We start from the raw sequence: 19752 nt of genomic DNA on the forward strand, positions 1-19752 counted from the left end.
TAGAATCCAATCTCACCATGATTCACAAGCTATTGCCTACTCCCATTGGGATGAACCTTACTCTGGTAAAGCAATTATTACTTCATCAAGATCTAATAGAGATCCTAGGAAAAATCAAGGGGAATGGACAGAAAACTCTGGTAACTGTTCATCATAATGTGCAAGAAATACATCGTGTTGTAGAAAGGGTGAAAAGTGATGCCGAGCACAGGTGGTGGGATACCCTTTTCGGGTGGTCGCTTACCGCCACCGGTGTCCTGAACAAATTGTGTCATCCCATTGTTGTTCTTTGGATTTTAGTTATGACTGGTTTTGTTTTATCAGTAATCTTGCTCATTGTGAATTGGAGAATGATGAAACGACTAACAAAATTGACATCTCTAATTAATGCACACCACTTGGCCGACATTCTTTACACGATAGATGTTCCCAGGACTGTAGACAGAAGAAGATGATAAGGTTAGAAGATATGTTTTACATAATTTTCTCTTATGATTTGTTCTAATCACTGTTTTAAATTATTTTTTGTTTCTTGATTATAAAATTGTACTGAGTAATATCGATTATTGTTTAATATTGATTATACTGGTTTATTATTTGATCAATCTATTGTTTAATTGATTCATATTTTGCTTATTGATTAATTCTAATTTGTTTACTAATATGTTGTGATTGTTTTCGTTTTCCTGTTTCCTCTTTCCCTTTTCCTCTTCTCTTTTCCCTGGGACGTGCTGCCAACCCTTGACGAGTCCTGAAGACTCCACGACGACACCATGGAACCCTGCTGATGGAGATCTTTCGAGGGCAATCGTCAGTCACGGGGTGGTGTAAGAGCCCGTCTGAAGCCCCTCATTTTCCATTCTGCCTTCCGATTGCCACAAGAAAGAATCCCTTCCCCCACTGCAGTTCCGGCTCAGAACAGGACACAGCACAGGTGGAACCACTGAACCGTCACGCTGGCTGTTCCCAACAAGGCCTGGTAAGAACTTGGCAAGGACTTGGCAAAGACCTGACATGGAGCCAGCACGGGACCGCCTGATGCGCGGCCTGCTTCTCTTCTAATCTCCGTTCTTAAGCCGAATGAACTTTTGGGGTGACTCCCGTGGTCCTTCATTGAAGACCCTTCATCTGCCTCGTTACCACTGTGACAAAGAAAGAATGAGAACCCTCCTCCCTCCCAAGGGCTGAGACTGAGACCCCTACTACAGGGAGGAGGGGAAATTGGTGGTCTGACCACTAATGACATGACCTGTTTCCCTTCAGTAATTTTAACGGACTTATTCTTCATTGGATTCGTCTTGCTTTGGTGGTTTCTGTGGACTCACCTGTTCCCGCGTGGCGATTACAATGGACTTTCATTGTTACACTTGTTCCCCCCTCTTTCCTCTGTGGACTATAACTGGAGCCCCGAGTCGACCAGAACTTCGGAGACTCCCCCGACACGACAGACGGATCCCCATCGTCCGGACCACTGAGGATCTCGCCTGTGTTGGTAGCTATTCCCATGCCCCTCTTCTCTCTCTCTATCCTTCTATCTCCTTCCTAATCCCCCACTATGGCATTTACTCTTTTGGCCCCTAATAAAGGTGCATTTCTTCTGATTAACTGACAGTCCCTTGTTGTTTGCCTTTGTTGCACTTTTGGGATCGGTGAAAAGAACCGTCACGACACCCCGCAAGAAGCGGATCGTGACATTAAAATTGGCGTCACGGACAGGATTTCTGTCTAGACAGAAGGGTTGCAGCTGAAAAGGCACCCACACTGTCTTTGGCAATTCATAAAGGATCCCTTAGTGCAAAAGGCAGGACACTGTTGTTTTGTTGTTGTTGTGTGTATGTGGTCTGGGAAGGAAGGGACAACTTGAAGCAACTAAGCAGAGCCTGCCAGGCAGATTATTGTCCTTTCACCCACCCAGGGAAGCGAAGGGCGACACAGCGAGGGCTGTGCAGTTTTGTGGAACTTAAGTTTGTAGCTCCCTGTCGTGGTTTTGGTCCCTTCCCAAAATGAGTGACAATCTTAGCCTTGAAATTAAAGCTGAATTTTATGCACTACTAGCCAAACACAATGCCAAACCTTCTACGGAAGGAGAAAAATGGGCACAGAGTAATTGGTTGAACTTAGAAAATGTTATTGATAGAGTGTGTTCATTACAACATGAAACAAAATTCAAATTGGGCAAAAATAAAATGATCTTATGCTCAGTTTTGGGAGCTTGTCTTACGGCAGCTATAGAAAATGGCTTCGAGCGAAGAAGTGAGGAACATGCTAGAATAGACTCCCTTCAAAATCTAGTTGAAATTTTGCAAAAACAGTTCTATGAAGCAAAAAATGTGATCTATGCATTGCGAGCTGCCTTAACAGAGGAACATGTTAACAAATCACATCGTGCTGATTCCTCTACAGAGCCTGAGGAGAAGGAAACTCCTCACAGTAAACAAATCTATCCTCATCAAGAACTTGAAGCAGCAAGTAACTGTGGGGAACATTGCTGCCATCACTTGAGACCCTTGATTAAAACGATCTCAGTGTATAACTATCTCAGTGATGATGATCTCCAACCTCACATCACAACCAAACACATACCACCACAAGTAAACACTGCCACCGAGCTAGCTAAGCTTAAAAGGGAATACGGACAGCCTCCACATGAATCAGAAACAGAATATGTTTTCCGGGTGTCCCTCACTGGTGGTGATCAAATTCAATTAACTGAACAGGAAGCCAGTGGGTATTGGGGACATGGTGTCTTCTTAACAACAGGAGAGAAAGGTGACACATGGTCCCTGACACAGCGTGCAGCTTTTTGGGCCGGGGGAACAAGCCCCTTGGAAAGGGGAGATCCCATAGCTAGAATTAGTACCCCCGATGAACTCTTGGAAAATGTGCACAAAGCTGCTTGCCTGCAAATGACTCACAAAAAGAAATGAATTCCTGGCTTGGAATCCCTGATGCAATGACCTGTGAAGCCCGAAATAATGACCCCTTTAATTTGTGGGCTTCCAGAATCACTCAAACCTACAGCAATTCTCCTTCCAAAAACGATAGCAGCTGTATCTCCTGTAGAAAGACCAGATAGATTTCCTAGTAACCAGAAGGACCCATTTGTTCCCCTTTATGACTTGTTGAGGAAAGGGGTGAAATGGGATTGGAGTCTTTCTCAGGAGTCAGCATTGCAATTGCTGATTTTTGAAGCAACAGCTCATCAAGCACTGGGCCCTATCCATCCTACCGATCCTTTCCAGGTGGAATGGGCATTTGCCTCCTCAGGGCTGTCAGTACACATATGGCAGCGGGGTCCTGAGGGTCCGACAAGACCTGTTGGTTTTTATTCCCGTGGTTCCAAAGATGCTGAGAAAAGATACACTACCTGGGGAAAAGGATTGTTGATGGTTATCTTAGCTTTCCTAGAAGTAGAAAAAATTGCACGAAAACAACCAATTGTATTGAGAGGCCCCTTCAAGGTTATCAAGACAGTCACTGGTGGGACCCCCCCTCCTGACGGGGTGGCCCAGAGGGCCTCAGTTAGAAAATGGTATGCTCAGGTTGAACATTACTGCAACTTTTTCTCAAGGACAGAAGGAACTTTAGCAGTCCAAGAAACGGAGAGCTTGGACAAACTTGCCTCTGTAATCAAAGTAACCCCTCCTTTCTGCCCCGAACAATCAGCAAAGTCTTGGTTTACTGATGCTTCTGCTAAAGGGGAAGGAAAAGTATGGAGATATAGGGCAGAAGCCCTCCACTTTTCCTCTGGTGAGCAAATGATTACAGAGGGAGAAGGTAGTGTACACGTTGGGGAGCTGATAGCTGTCTGGAGTGTTTTTCAACGAGAAGCACAGAATTCCTCTTTGGTCTGCATCTACACTGACTCCTATGCTCTCTACCAAATGATCCTAATAATCCAGCTCATGACCCTGGCCAACCTGTTCTGGTGGACCTCTCTTACTATAGGACTAGTAGCACTTGTGCTAAAACCCCCTCTGAAGAAATATGCATGGGAAGCCTCTGGTGCTCTAGGCAAAGAGCATTGGACAAATACATGCTGGATAATTCCATCACTCTAACTTTTCTGCCTCTCGGCAGCAGAATCCTGTTGTGTTCACTTTTTCAGAAGAACTCCGAGGGACCACCTCGAAGACCACCTAATCCATGATAAAACTGGTAATATTTTTCTGCATCCTACCACAACCCCATGGCCAGAAAGCAGCTGAGTGGCCGTGGTCTGAACTAATTGTGGTAGCATGCAGAAAAAGTGAAAGGATCTCTTGAAGCACAAAAAGGTTTGTACGCAGCCAAGCATACAGGATTGTTGGCGCAATTTCACATTACCACAAACTGTAGAAGTAGTTTGGTTTTGGTCCAAAAATACTGAAGCACTTTTTTTTTGTTTGTTTGTTTGTTTGTTGTTTTTTTTTGTTTTTGTTTTTGTTTTTTAAGTTTAAAGTATTGATTCAAATACTGGAGTAGGACTTGATGTTAATGTGGTGACACCTACCACCCAACCACTGGTTACGCTTAGCCCGAAAATTTTTGGAATTGGACCATATATAATCAGGAAAACTGGCCAACAACAGATCTTGTTTAATCTGTTATGGTCTCTTAAACAAGTCAAATTGCTGATGCAAAACAATATCTGAGAAATACAACCAGCTTGTTCACCCTTTTTGCAGACCTCTTTTCAGGCTTGGACAACCTGGCTGCGACAGTGGAAGCCTCCTAAAAACCGGCTGCCAAGAGACATAACTGGTGTTGTGGGAACAGGATTGGGAATCCTAAATAGTATTGATTCAGAAGTATGAATGAATAAATTGGCTTCCACGACTCAAGATTTAAGCAAAATACAACAACCACTGCAATTGTCCTTATGGGCCTTGGGAACACATCAGTGGTTGCTATCAAACATTCTAGCAAATAGGGAAAAGGTAAATAGGAAAGACCACAAATTGATAATTGATGCACTTAATGCCACGCAAAGCAATGTTTCCTTAGCTCTTAGCTGCATCCAGGCTCAATTGTGGATGCAGTCAGTTGCTGCCGCAATTGTAAGAGAAAGTGAAGAAGGCACTTTTCCGACTGAAATTAGGAAAATAGTCTGGGACAGTGCCACTGACTTTGAAAGAGATTTCCAATCCTGGTGGAATTTAGTGAATTTTACCTATGACCCCAGCATTTCTGCTGACCATAAGTAATGCCTCAGTGCATTTGATATTCCCTAGCATCGCATTAGGATTAAATCATGATGGACCCACTTTCTATCCTTCTGAACACAGAGAATGGGCTCGTCAAATTGATGACAAATGGCAAACTGTCAATTTAGAGTCCTGTACCATTTGAGAACAACTAGGGTTTATCTGTGAAGGTAATGCAATTGTAGCTCAAGATATTTGTCTGGAGACAGAACAAAATAGCTGTCATTTTGATATTCATCCTAACGAGACTTCTGAAACAGTCCTTGTATCTACAGGCAATGGGTGTGCCTGCTTCAGAACCGCTTGTGATACTGTGTTTATACAAAGTACAGTAGTAGCTACTAAAAATCATTCAAATTTTTGTGCTTGCAACTTTACTAAAATTGCAGGATGTGATTTTTCTTTTGTAGCTCCAGTTACTTCACGTGAACTTTTAGAATCCAATCTCACCATGATTCACAAGCTATTGCCTACTCCCATTGGGATGAACCTTACTCTGGTAAAGCAATTATTACTTCATCAAGATCTAATAGAGATCCTAGGAAAAATCAAGGGGAATGGACAGAAAACTCTGGTAACTGTTCATCATAATGTGCAAGAAATACATCGTGTTGTAGAAAGGGTGAAAAGTGATGCCGAGCACAGGTGGTGGGATACCCTTTTCGGGTGGTCGCTTACCGCCACCGGTGTCCTGAACAAATTGTGTCATCCCATTGTTGTTCTTTGGATTTTAGTTATGACTGGTTTTGTTTTATCAGTAATCTTGCTCATTGTGAATTGGAGAATGATGAAACGACTAACAAAATTGACATCTCTAATTAATGCACACCACTTGGCCGACATTCTTTACACGATAGATGTTCCCAGGACTGTAGACAGAAGAAGATGATAAGGTTAGAAGATATGTTTTACATAATTTTCTCTTATGATTTGTTCTAATCACTGTTTTAAATTATTTTTTGTTTCTTGATTATAAAATTGTACTGAGTAATATCGATTATTGTTTAATATTGATTATACTGGTTTATTATTTGATCAATCTATTGTTTAATTGATTCATATTTTGCTTATTGATTAATTCTAATTTGTTTACTAATATGTTGTGATTGTTTTCGTTTTCCTGTTTCCTCTTTCCCTTTTCCTCTTCTCTTTTCCCTGGGACGTGCTGCCAACACTTGACGAGTCCTGAAGACTCCACGACGACACCATGGAACCCTGCTGATGAAGATCTTTCGAGGGCAATCGTCAGTCACGGGGTGGTGTAAGAGCCCGTCTGAAGCCCCTCATTTTCCATTCTGCCTTCCGATTGCCACAAGAAAGAATCCCTTCCCCCACTGCAGTTCCGGCTCAGAACAGGACACAGCACAGGTGGAACCACTGAACCGTCACGCTGGCTGTTCCCAACAAGGCCTGGTAAGAACTTGGCAAGGACTTGGCAAAGACCTGACATGGAGCCAGCACGGGACCGCCTGATGCGCGGCCTGCTTCTCTTCTAATCTCCGTTCTTAAGCCGAATGAACTTTTGGGGTGACTCCCGTGGTCCTTCATTGAAGACCCTTCATCTGCCTCGTTACCACTGTGACAAAGAAAGAATGAGAACCCTCCTCCCTCCCAAGGGCTGAGACTGAGACCCCTACTACAGGGAGGAGGGGAAATTGGTGGTCTGACCACTAATGACATGACCTGTTTCCCTTCAGTAATTTTAACGGACTTATTCTTCATTGGATTCGTCTTGCTTTGGTGGTTTCTGTGGACTCACCTGTTCCCGCGTGGCGATTACAATGGACTTTCATTGTTACACTTGTTCCCCCCTCTTTCCTCTGTGGACTATAACTGGAGCCCCGAGTCGACCAGAACTTCGGAGACTCCCCCGACACGACAGACGGATCCCCATCGTCCGGACCACTGAGGATCTCGCCTGTGTTGGTAGCTATTCCCATGCCCCTCTTCTCTCTCTCTATCCTTCTATCTCCTTCCTAATCCCCCACTATGGCATTTACTCTTTTGGCCCCTAATAAAGGTGCATTTCTTCTGATTAACTGACAGTCCCTTGTTGTTTGCCTTTGTTGCACTTTTGGGATCGGTGAAAAGAACCGTCACGACACCCCGCAAGAAGCGGATCGTGACATTAAAATTGGCGTCACGGACAGGATTTCTGTCTAGACAGAAGGGTTGCAGCTGAAAAGGCACCCACACTGTCTTTGGCAATTCATAAAGGATCCCTTAGTGCAAAAGGCAGGACACTGTTGTTTTGTTGTTGTTGTGTGTATGTGGTCTGGGAAGGAAGGGACAACTTGAAGCAACTAAGCAGAGCCTGCCAGGCAGATTATTGTCCTTTCACCCACCCAGGGAAGCGAAGGGCGACACAGCGAGGGCTGTGCAGTTTTGTGGAACTTAAGTTTGTAGCTCCCTGTCGTGGTTTTGGTCCCTTCCCAAAATGAGTGACAATCTTAGCCTTGAAATTAAAGCTGAATTTTATGCACTACTAGCCAAACACAATGCCAAACCTTCTACGGAAGGAGAAAAATGGGCACAGAGTAATTGGTTGAACTTAGAAAATGTTATTGATAGAGTGTGTTCATTACAACATGAAACAAAATTCAAATTGGGCAAAAATAAAATGATCTTATGCTCAGTTTTGGGAGCTTGTCTTACGGCAGCTATAGAAAATGGCTTCGAGCGAAGAAGTGAGGAACATGCTAGAATAGACTCCCTTCAAAATCTAGTTGAAATTTTGCAAAAACAGTTCTATGAAGCAAAAAATGTGATCTATGCACTGCGAGCTGCCTTAACAGAGGAACATGTTAACAAATCACATCGTGCTGATTCCTCTACAGAGCCTGAGGAGAAGGAAACTCCTCACAGTAAACAAATCTATCCTCATCAAGAACTTGAAGCAGCAAGTAACTGTGGGGAACATTGCTGCCATCACTTGAGACCCTTGATTAAAACGATCTCAGTGTATAACTATCTCAGTGATGATGATCTCGAACCTCACATCACAACCAAACACATACCACCACAAGTAAACACTGCCACCGAGCTAGCTAAGCTTAAAAGGGAATACGGACAGCCTCCACATGAATCAGAAACAGAATATGTTTTCCGGGTGTCCCTCACTGGTGGTGATCAAATTCAATTAACTGAACAGGAAGCCAGTGGGTATTGGGGACATGGTGTCTTCTTAACAACAGGAGAGAAAGGTGACACATGGTCCCTGACACAGCGTGCAGCTTTTTGGGCCGGGGGAACAAGCCCCTTGGAAAGGGGAGATCCCATAGCTAGAATTAGTACCCCCGATGAACTCTTGGAAAATGTGCACAAAGCTGCTTGCCTGCAAATGACTCACAAAAAGAAATGAATTCCTGGCTTGGAATCCCTGATGCAATGACCTGTGAAGCCCGAAATAATGACCCCTTTAATTTGTGGGCTTCCAGAATCACTCAAACCTACAGCAATTCTCCTTCCAAAAACGATAGCAGCTGTATCTCCTGTAGAAAGACCAGATAGATTTCCTAGTAACCAGAAGGACCCATTTGTTCCCCTTTATGACTTGTTGAGGAAAGGGGTGAAATGGGATTGGAGTCTTTCTCAGGAGTCAGCATTGCAATTGCTGATTTTTGAAGCAACAGCTCATCAAGCACTGGGCCCTATCCATCCTACCGATCCTTTCCAGGTGGAATGGGCATTTGCCTCCTCAGGGCTGTCAGTACACATATGGCAGCGGGGTCCTGAGGGTCCGACAAGACCTGTTGGTTTTTATTCCCGTGGTTCCAAAGATGCTGAGAAAAGATACACTACCTGGGGAAAAGGATTGTTGATGGTTATCTTAGCTTTCCTAGAAGTAGAAAAAATTGCACGAAAACAACCAATTGTATTGAGAGGCCCCTTCAAGGTTATCAAGACAGTCACTGGTGGGACCCCCCCTCCTGACGGGGTGGCCCAGAGGGCCTCAGTTAGAAAATGGTATGCTCAGGTTGAACATTACTGCAACTTTTTCTCAAGGACAGAAGGAACTTTAGCAGTCCAAGAAACGGAGAGCTTGGACAAACTTGCCTCTGTAATCAAAGTAACCCCTCCTTTCTGCCCCGAACAATCAGCAAAGTCTTGGTTTACTGATGCTTCTGCTAAAGGGGAAGGAAAAGTATGGAGATATAGGGCAGAAGCCCTCCACTTTTCCTCTGGTGAGCAAATGATTACAGAGGGAGAAGGTAGTGTACACGTTGGGGAGCTGATAGCTGTCTGGAGTGTTTTTCAACGAGAAGCACAGAATTCCTCTTTGGTCTGCATCTACACTGACTCCTATGCTCTCTACCAAATGATCCTAATAATCCAGCTCATGACCCTGGCCAACCTGTTCTGGTGGACCTCTCTTACTATAGGACTAGTAGCACTTGTGCTAAAACCCCCTCTGAAGAAATATGCATGGGAAGCCTCTGGTGCTCTAGGCAAAGAGCATTGGACAAATACATGCTGGATAATTCCATCACTCTAACTTTTCTGCCTCTCGGCAGCAGAATCCTGTTGTGTTCACTTTTTCAGAAGAACTCCGAGGGACCACCTCGAAGACCACCTAATCCATGATAAAACTGGTAATATTTTTCTGCATCCTACCACAACCCCATGGCCAGAAAGCAGCTGAGTGGCCGTGGTCTGAACTAATTGTGGTAGCATGCAGAAAAAGTGAAAGGATCTCTTGAAGCACAAAAAGGTTTGTACGCAGCCAAGCATACAGGATTGTTGGCGCAATTTCACATTACCACAAACTGTAGAAGTAGTTTGGTTTTGGTCCAAAAATACTGAAGCACTTTTTTTTTGTTTGTTTGTTTGTTTGTTGTTTTTTTTTTGTTTTTGTTTTTGTTTTTTAAGTTTAAAGTATTGATTCAAATACTGGAGTAGGACTTGATGTTAATGTGGTGACACCTACCACCCAACCACTGGTTACGCTTAGCCCGAAAATTTTTGGAATTGGACCATATATAATCAGGAAAACTGGCCAACAACAGATCTTGTTTAATCTGTTATGGTCTCTTAAACAAGTCAAATTGCTGATGCAAAACAATATCTGAGAAATACAACCAGCTTGTTCACCCTTTTTGCAGACCTCTTTTCAGGCTTGGACAACCTGGCTGCGACAGTGGAAGCCTCCTAAAAACCGGCTGCCAAGAGACATAACTGGTGTTGTGGGAACAGGATTGGGAATCCTAAATAGTATTGATTCAGAAGTATGAATGAATAAATTGGCTTCCACGACTCAAGATTTAAGCAAAATACAACAACCACTGCAATTGTCCTTATGGGCCTTGGGAACACATCAGTGGTTGCTATCAAACATTCTAGCAAATAGGGAAAAGGTAAATAGGAAAGACCACAAATTGATAATTGATGCACTTAATGCCACGCAAAGCAATGTTTCCTTAGCTCTTAGCTGCATCCAGGCTCAATTGTGGATGCAGTCAGTTGCTGCCGCAATTGTAAGAGAAAGTGAAGAAGGCACTTTTCCGACTGAAATTAGGAAAATAGTCTGGGACAGTGCCACTGACTTTGAAAGAGATTTCCAATCCTGGTGGAATTTAGTGAATTTTACCTATGACCCCAGCATTTCTGCTGACCATAAGTAATGCCTCAGTGCATTTGATATTCCCTAGCATCGCATTAGGATTAAATCATGATGGACCCACTTTCTATCCTTCTGAACACAGAGAATGGGCTCGTCAAATTGATGACAAATGGCAAACTGTCAATTTAGAGTCCTGTACCATTTGAGAACAACTAGGGTTTATCTGTGAAGGTAATGCAATTGTAGCTCAAGATATTTGTCTGGAGACAGAACAAAATAGCTGTCATTTTGATATTCATCCTAACGAGACTTCTGAAACAGTCCTTGTATCTACAGGCAATGGGTGTGCCTGCTTCAGAACCGCTTGTGATACTGTGTTTATACAAAGTACAGTAGTAGCTACTAAAAATCATTCAAATTTTTGTGCTTGCAACTTTACTAAAATTGCAGGATGTGATTTTTCTTTTGTAGCTCCAGTTACTTCACGTGAACTTTTAGAATCCAATCTCACCATGATTCACAAGCTATTGCCTACTCCCATTGGGATGAACCTTACTCTGGTAAAGCAATTATTACTTCATCAAGATCTAATAGAGATCCTAGGAAAAATCAAGGGGAATGGACAGAAAACTCTGGTAACTGTTCATCATAATGTGCAAGAAATACATCGTGTTGTAGAAAGGGTGAAAAGTGATGCCGAGCACAGGTGGTGGGATACCCTTTTCGGGTGGTCGCTTACCGCCACCGGTGTCCTGAACAAATTGTGTCATCCCATTGTTGTTCTTTGGATTTTAGTTATGACTGGTTTTGTTTTATCAGTAATCTTGCTCATTGTGAATTGGAGAATGATGAAACGACTAACAAAATTGACATCTCTAATTAATGCACACCACTTGGCCGACATTCTTTACACGATAGATGTTCCCAGGACTGTAGACAGAAGAAGATGATAAGGTTAGAAGATATGTTTTACATAATTTTCTCTTATGATTTGTTCTAATCACTGTTTTAAATTATTTTTTGTTTCTTGATTATAAAATTGTACTGAGTAATATCGATTATTGTTTAATATTGATTATACTGGTTTATTATTTGATCAATCTATTGTTTAATTGATTCATATTTTGCTTATTGATTAATTCTAATTTGTTTACTAATATGTTGTGATTGTTTTCGTTTTCCTGTTTCTTCTTTCCCTTTTCCTCTTCTCTTTTCCCTGGGACGTGCTGCCAACACTTGACGAGTCCTGAAGACTCCACGACGACACCATGGAACCCTGCTGATGAAGATCTTTCGAGGGCAATCGTCAGTCACGGGGTGGTGTAAGAGCCCGTCTGAAGCCCCTCATTTTCCATTCTGCCTTCCGATTGCCACAAGAAAGAATCCCTTCCCCCACTGCAGTTCCGGCTCAGAACAGGACACAGCACAGGTGGAACCACTGAACCGTCACGCTGGCTGTTCCCAACAAGGCCTGGTAAGAACTTGGCAAGGACTTGGCAAAGACCTGACATGGAGCCAGCACGGGACCGCCTGATGCGCGGCCTGCTTCTCTTCTAATCTCCGTTCTTAAGCCGAATGAACTTTTGGGGTGACTCCCGTGGTCCTTCATTGAAGACCCTTCATCTGCCTCGTTACCACTGTGACAAAGAAAGAATGAGAACCCTCCTCCCTCCCAAGGGCTGAGACTGAGACCCCTACTACAGGGAGGAGGGGAAATTGGTGGTCTGACCACTAATGACATGACCTGTTTCCCTTCAGTAATTTTAACGGACTTATTCTTCATTGGATTCGTCTTGCTTTGGTGGTTTCTGTGGACTCACCTGTTCCCGCGTGGCGATTACAATGGACTTTCATTGTTACACTTGTTCCCCCCTCTTTCCTCTGTGGACTATAACTGGAGCCCCGAGTCGACCAGAACTTCGGAGACTCCCCCGACACGACAGACGGATCCCCATCGTCCGGACCACTGAGGATCTCGCCTGTGTTGGTAGCTATTCCCATGCCCCTCTTCTCTCTCTCTATCCTTCTATCTCCTTCCTAATCCCCCACTATGGCATTTACTCTTTTGGCCCCTAATAAAGGTGCATTTCTTCTGATTAACTGACAGTCCCTTGTTGTTTGCCTTTGTTGCACTTTTGGGATCGGTGAAAAGAACCGTCACGACACCCCGCAAGAAGCGGATCGTGACATTAAAATTGGCGTCACGGACAGGATTTCTGTCTAGACAGAAGGGTTGCAGCTGAAAAGGCACCCACACTGTCTTTGGCAATTCATAAAGGATCCCTTAGTGCAAAAGGCAGGACACTGTTGTTTTGTTGTTGTTGTGTGTATGTGGTCTGGGAAGGAAGGGACAACTTGAAGCAACTAAGCAGAGCCTGCCAGGCAGATTATTGTCCTTTCACCCACCCAGGGAAGCGAAGGGCGACACAGCGAGGGCTGTGCAGTTTTGTGGAACTTAAGTTTGTAGCTCCCTGTCGTGGTTTTGGTCCCTTCACAAAATGAGTGACAATCTTAGCCTTGAAATTAAAGCTGAATTTTATGCACTACTAGCCAAACACAATGCCAAACCTTCTACGGAAGGAGAAAAATGGGCACAGAGTAATTGGTTGAACTTAGAAAATGTTATTGATAGAGTGTGTTCATTACAACATGAAACAAAATTCAAATTGGGCAAAAATAAAATGATCTTATGCTCAGTTTTGGGAGCTTGTCTTACGGCAGCTATAGAAAATGGCTTCGAGCGAAGAAGTGAGGAACATGCTAGAATAGACTCCCTTCAAAATCTAGTTGAAATTTTGCAAAAACAGTTCTATGAAGCAAAAAATGTGATCTATGCACTGCGAGCTGCCTTAACAGAGGAACATGTTAACAAATCACATCGTGCTGATTCCTCTACAGAGCCTGAGGAGAAGGAAACTCCTCACAGTAAACAAATCTATCCTCATCAAGAACTTGAAGCAGCAAGTAACTGTGGGGAACATTGCTGCCATCACTTGAGACCCTTGATTAAAACGATCTCAGTGTATAACTATCTCAGTGATGATGATCTCCAACCTCACATCACAACCAAACACATACCACCACAAGTAAACACTGCCACCGAGCTAGCTAAGCTTAAAAGGGAATACGGACAGCCTCCACATGAATCAGAAACAGAATATGTTTTCCGGGTGTCCCTCACTGGTGGTGATCAAATTCAATTAACTGAACAGGAAGCCAGTGGGTATTGGGGACATGGTGTCTTCTTAACAACAGGAGAGAAAGGTGACACATGGTCCCTGACACAGCGTGCAGCTTTTTGGGCCGGGGGAACAAGCCCCTTGGAAAGGGGAGATCCCATAGCTAGAATTAGTACCCCCGATGAACTCTTGGAAAATGTGCACAAAGCTGCTTGCCTGCAAATGACTCACAAAAAGAAATGAATTCCTGGCTTGGAATCCCTGATGCAATGACCTGTGAAGCCCGAAATAATGACCCCTTTAATTTGTGGGCTTCCAGAATCACTCAAACCTACAGCAATTCTCCTTCCAAAAACGATAGCAGCTGTATCTCCTGTAGAAAGACCAGATAGATTTCCTAGTAACCAGAAGGACCCATTTGTTCCCCTTTATGACTTGTTGAGGAAAGGGGTGAAATGGGATTGGAGTCTTTCTCAGGAGTCAGCATTGCAATTGCTGATTTTTGAAGCAACAGCTCATCAAGCACTGGGCCCTATCCATCCTACCGATCCTTTCCAGGTGGAATGGGCATTTGCCTCCTCAGGGCTGTCAGTACACATATGGCAGCGGGGTCCTGAGGGTCCGACAAGACCTGTTGGTTTTTATTCCCGTGGTTCCAAAGATGCTGAGAAAAGATACACTACCTGGGGAAAAGGATTGTTGATGGTTATCTTAGCTTTCCTAGAAGTAGAAAAAATTGCACGAAAACAACCAATTGTATTGAGAGGCCCCTTCAAGGTTATCAAGACAGTCACTGGTGGGACCCCCCCTCCTGACGGGGTGGCCCAGAGGGCCTCAGTTAGAAAATGGTATGCTCAGGTTGAACATTACTGCAACTTTTTCTCAAGGACAGAAGGAACTTTAGCAGTCCAAGAAACGGAGAGCTTGGACAAACTTGCCTCTGTAATCAAAGTAACCCCTCCTTTCTGCCCCGAACAATCAGCAAAGTCTTGGTTTACTGATGCTTCTGCTAAAGGGGAAGGAAAAGTATGGAGATATAGGGCAGAAGCCCTCCACTTTTCCTCTGGTGAGCAAATGATTACAGAGGGAGAAGGTAGTGTACACGTTGGGGAGCTGATAGCTGTCTGGAGTGTTTTTCAACGAGAAGCACAGAATTCCTCTTTGGTCTGCATCTACACTGACTCCTATGCTCTCTACCAAATGATCCTAATAATCCAGCTCATGACCCTGGCCAACCTGTTCTGGTGGACCTCTCTTACTATAGGACTAGTAGCACTTGTGCTAAAACCCCCTCTGAAGAAATATGCATGGGAAGCCTCTGGTGCTCTAGGCAAAGAGCATTGGACAAATACATGCTGGATAATTCCATCACTCTAACTTTTCTGCCTCTCGGCAGCAGAATCCTGTTGTGTTCACTTTTTCAGAAGAACTCCGAGGGACCACCTCGAAGACCACCTAATCCATGATAAAACTGGTAATATTTTTCTGCATCCTACCACAACCCCATGGCCAGAAAGCAGCTGAGTGGCCGTGGTCTGAACTAATTGTGGTAGCATGCAGAAAAAGTGAAAGGATCTCTTGAAGCACAAAAAGGTTTGTACGCAGCCAAGCATACAGGATTGTTGGCGCAATTTCACATTACCACAAACTGTAGAAGTAGTTTGGTTTTGGTCCAAAAATACTGAAGCACTTTTTTTTTGTTTGTTTGTTTGTTTGTTGTTTTTTTTTGTTTTTGTTTTTGTTTTTTAAGTTTAAAGTATTGATTCAAATACTGGAGTAGGACTTGATGTTAATGTGGTGACACCTACCACCCAACCACTGGTTACGCTTAGCCTGAAAATTTTTGGAATTGGACCATATATAATCAGGAAAACTGGCCAACAACAGATCTTGTTTAATCTGTTATGGTCTCTTAAACAAGTCAAATTGCTGATGCAAAACAATATCTGAGAAATACAACCAGCTTGTTCACCCTTTTTGCAGACCTCTTTTCAGGCTTGGACAACCTGGCTGCGACAGTGGAAGCCTCCTAAAAACCGGCTGCCAAGAGACATAACTGGTGTTGTGGGAACAGGATTGGGAATCCTAAATAGTATTGATTCAGAAGTATGAATGAATAAATTGGCTTCCACGACTCAAGATTTAAGCAAAATACAACAACCACTGCAATTGTCCTTATGGGCCTTGGGAACACATCAGTGGTTGCTATCAAACATTCTAGCAAATAGGGAAAAGGTAAATAGGAAAGACCACAAATTGATAATTGATGCACTTAATGCCACGCAAAGCAATGTTTCCTTAGCTCTTAGCTGCATCCAGGCTCAATTGTGGATGCAGTCAGTTGCTGCCGCAATTGTAAGAGAAAGTGAAGAAGGCACTTTTCCGACTGAAATTAGGAAAATAGTCTGGGACAGTGCCACTGACTTTGAAAGAGATTTCCAATCCTGGTGGAATTTAGTGAATTTTACCTATGACCCCAGCATTTCTGCTGACCATAAGTAATGCCTCAGTGCATTTGATATTCCCTAGCATCGCATTAGGATTAAATCATGATGGACCCACTTTCTATCCTTCTGAACACAGAGAATGGGCTCGTCAAATTGATGACAAATGGCAAACTGTCAATTTAGAGTCCTGTACCATTTGAGAACAACTAGGGTTTATCTGTGAAGGTAATGCAATTGTAGCTCAAGATATTTGTCTGGAGACAGAACAAAATAGCTGTCATTTTGATATTCATCCTAACGAGACTTCTGAAACAGTCCTTGTATCTACAGGCAATGGGTGTGCCTGCTTCAGAACCGCTTGTGATACTGTGTTTATACAAAGTACAGTAGTAGCTACTAAAAATCATTCAAATTTTTGTGCTTGCAACTTTACTAAAATTGCAGGATGTGATTTTTCTTTTGTAGCTCCAGTTACTTCACGTGAACTTTTAGAATCCAATCTCACCATGATTCACAAGCTATTGCCTACTCCCATTGGGATGAACCTTACTCTGGTAAAGCAATTATTACTTCATCAAGATCTAATAGAGATCCTAGGAAAAATCAAGGGGAATGGACAGAAAACTCTGGTAACTGTTCATCATAATGTGCAAGAAATACATCGTGTTGTAGAAAGGGTGAAAAGTGATGCCGAGCACAGGTGGTGGGATACCCTTTTCGGGTGGTCGCTTACCGCCACCGGTGTCCTGAACAAATTGTGTCATCCCATTGTTGTTCTTTGGATTTTAGTTATGACTGGTTTTGTTTTATCAGTAATCTTGCTCATTGTGAATTGGAGAATGATGAAACGACTAACAAAATTGACATCTCTAATTAATGCACACCACTTGGCCGACATTCTTTACACGATAGATGTTCCCAGGACTGTAGACAGAAGAAGATGATAAGGTTAGAAGATATGTTTTACATAATTTTCTCTTATGATTTGTTCTAATCACTGTTTTAAATTATTTTTTGTTTCTTGATTATAAAATTGTACTGAGTAATATCGATTATTGTTTAATATTGATTATACTGGTTTATTATTTGATCAATCTATTGTTTAATTGATTCATATTTTGCTTATTGATTAATTCTAATTTGTTTACTAATATGTTGTGATTGTTTTCGTTTTCCTGTTTCTTCTTTCCCTTTTCCTCTTCTCTTTTCCCTGGGACGTGCTGCCAACACTTGACGAGTCCTGAAGACTCCACGACAACACCATGGAACCCTGCTGATGAAGATCTTTCGAGGGCAATCGTCAGTCACGGGGTGGTGTAAGAGCCCGTCTGAAGCCCCTCATTTTCCATTCTGCCTTCCGATTGCCACAAGAAAGAATCCCTTCCCCCACTGCAGTTCCGGCTCAGAACAGGACACAGCACAGGTGGAACCACTGAACCGTCACGCTGGCTGTTCCCAACAAGGCCTGGTAAGAACTTGGCAAGGACTTGGCAAAGACCTGACATGGAGCCAGCACGGGACCGCCTGATGCGCGGCCTGCTTCTCTTCTAATCTCCGTTCTTAAGCCGAATGAACTTTTGGGGTGACTCCCGTGGTCCTTCATTGAAGACCCTTCATCTGCCTCGTTACCACTGTGACAAAGAAAGAATGAGAACCCTCCTCCCTCCCAAGGGCTGAGACTGAGACCCCTACTACAGGGAGGAGGGGAAATTGGTGGTCTGACCACTAATGACATGACCTGTTTCCCTTCAGTAATTTTAACGGACTTATTCTTCATTGGATTCGTCTTGCTTTGGTGGTTTCTGTGGACTCACCTGTTCCCGCGTGGCGATTACAATGGACTTTCATTGTTACACTTGTTCCCCCCTCTTTCCTCTGTGGACTATAACTGGAGCCCCGAGTCGACCAGAACTTCGGAGACTCCCCCGACACGACAGACGGATCCCCATCGTCCGGACCACTGAGGATCTTGCCTGTGTTGGTAGCTATTCCCATGCCCCTCTTCTCTCTCTCTATCCTTCTATCTCCTTCCTAATCCCCCACTATGGCATTTACTCTTTTGGCCCCTAATAAAGGTGCATTTCTTCTGATTAACTGACAGTCCCTTGTTGTTTGCCTTTGTTGCACTTTTGGGATCGGTGAAAAGAACCGTCACGACACCCCGCAAGAAGCGGATCGTGACATTAAAATTGGCGTCACGGACAGGATTTCTGTCTAGACAGAAGGGTTGCAGCTGAAAAGGCACCCACACTGTCTTTGGCAATTCATAAAGGATCCCTTAGTGCAAAAGGCAGGACACTGTTGTTTTGTTGTTGTTGTGTGTATGTGGTCTGGGAAGGAAGGGACAACTTGAAGCAACTAAGCAGAGCCTGCCAGGCAGATTATTGTCCTTTCACCCACCCAGGGAAGCAAAGGGCGACACAGCGAGGGCTGTGCAGTTTTGTGGAACTTAAGTTTGTAGCTCCCTGTCGTGGTTTTGGTCCCTTCACAAAATGAGTGACAATCTTAGCCTTGAAATTAAAGCTGAATTTAATGCACTACTAGCCAAACACAATGCCAAACCTTCTACGGAAGGAGAAAAATGGGCACAGAGTAATTGGTTGAACTTAGAAAATGTTATTGATAGAGTGTGTTCATTACAACATGAAACAAAATTCAAATTGGGCAAAAATAAAATGATCTTATGCTCAGTTTTGGGAGCTTGTCTTACGGCAGCTATAGAAAATGGCTTCGAGCGAAGAAGTGAGGAACATGCTAGAATAGACTCCCTTCAAAATCTAGTTGAAATTTTGCAAAAACAGTTCTATGAAGCAAAAAATGTGATCTATGCACTGCGAGCTGCCTTAACAGAGGAACATGTTAACAAATCACATCGTGCTGATTCCTCTACAGAGCCTGAGGAGAAGGAAACTCCTCACAGTAAACAAATCTATCCTCATCAAGAACTTGAAGCAGCAAGTAACTGTGGGGAACATTGCTGCCATCACTTGAGACCCTTGATTAAAACGATCTCAGTTTATAACTATCTCAGTGATGATGATCTCGAACCTCACATCACAACCAAACACATACCACCACAAGTAAACACTGCCACCGAGCTAGCTAAGCTTAAAAGGGAATACGGACAGCCTCCACATGAATCAGAAACAGAATATGTTTTCCGGGTGTCCCTCACTGGTGGTGATCAAATTCAATTAACTGAACAGGAAGCCAGTGGGTATTGGGGACATGGTGTCTTCTTAACAACAGGAGAGAAAGGTGACACATGGTCCCTGACACAGCGTGCAGCTTTTTGGGCCGGGGGAACAAGCCCCTTGGAAAGGGGAGATCCCATAGCTAGAATTAGTACCCCCGATGAACTCTTGGAAAATGTGCACAAA

Source organism: Vidua macroura, chromosome 19 (genome assembly GCF_024509145.1).
Source record: "Vidua macroura isolate BioBank_ID:100142 chromosome 19, ASM2450914v1, whole genome shotgun sequence".
In the NCBI taxonomy this organism is placed as follows: Eukaryota; Metazoa; Chordata; class Aves; order Passeriformes; family Viduidae; genus Vidua; species Vidua macroura.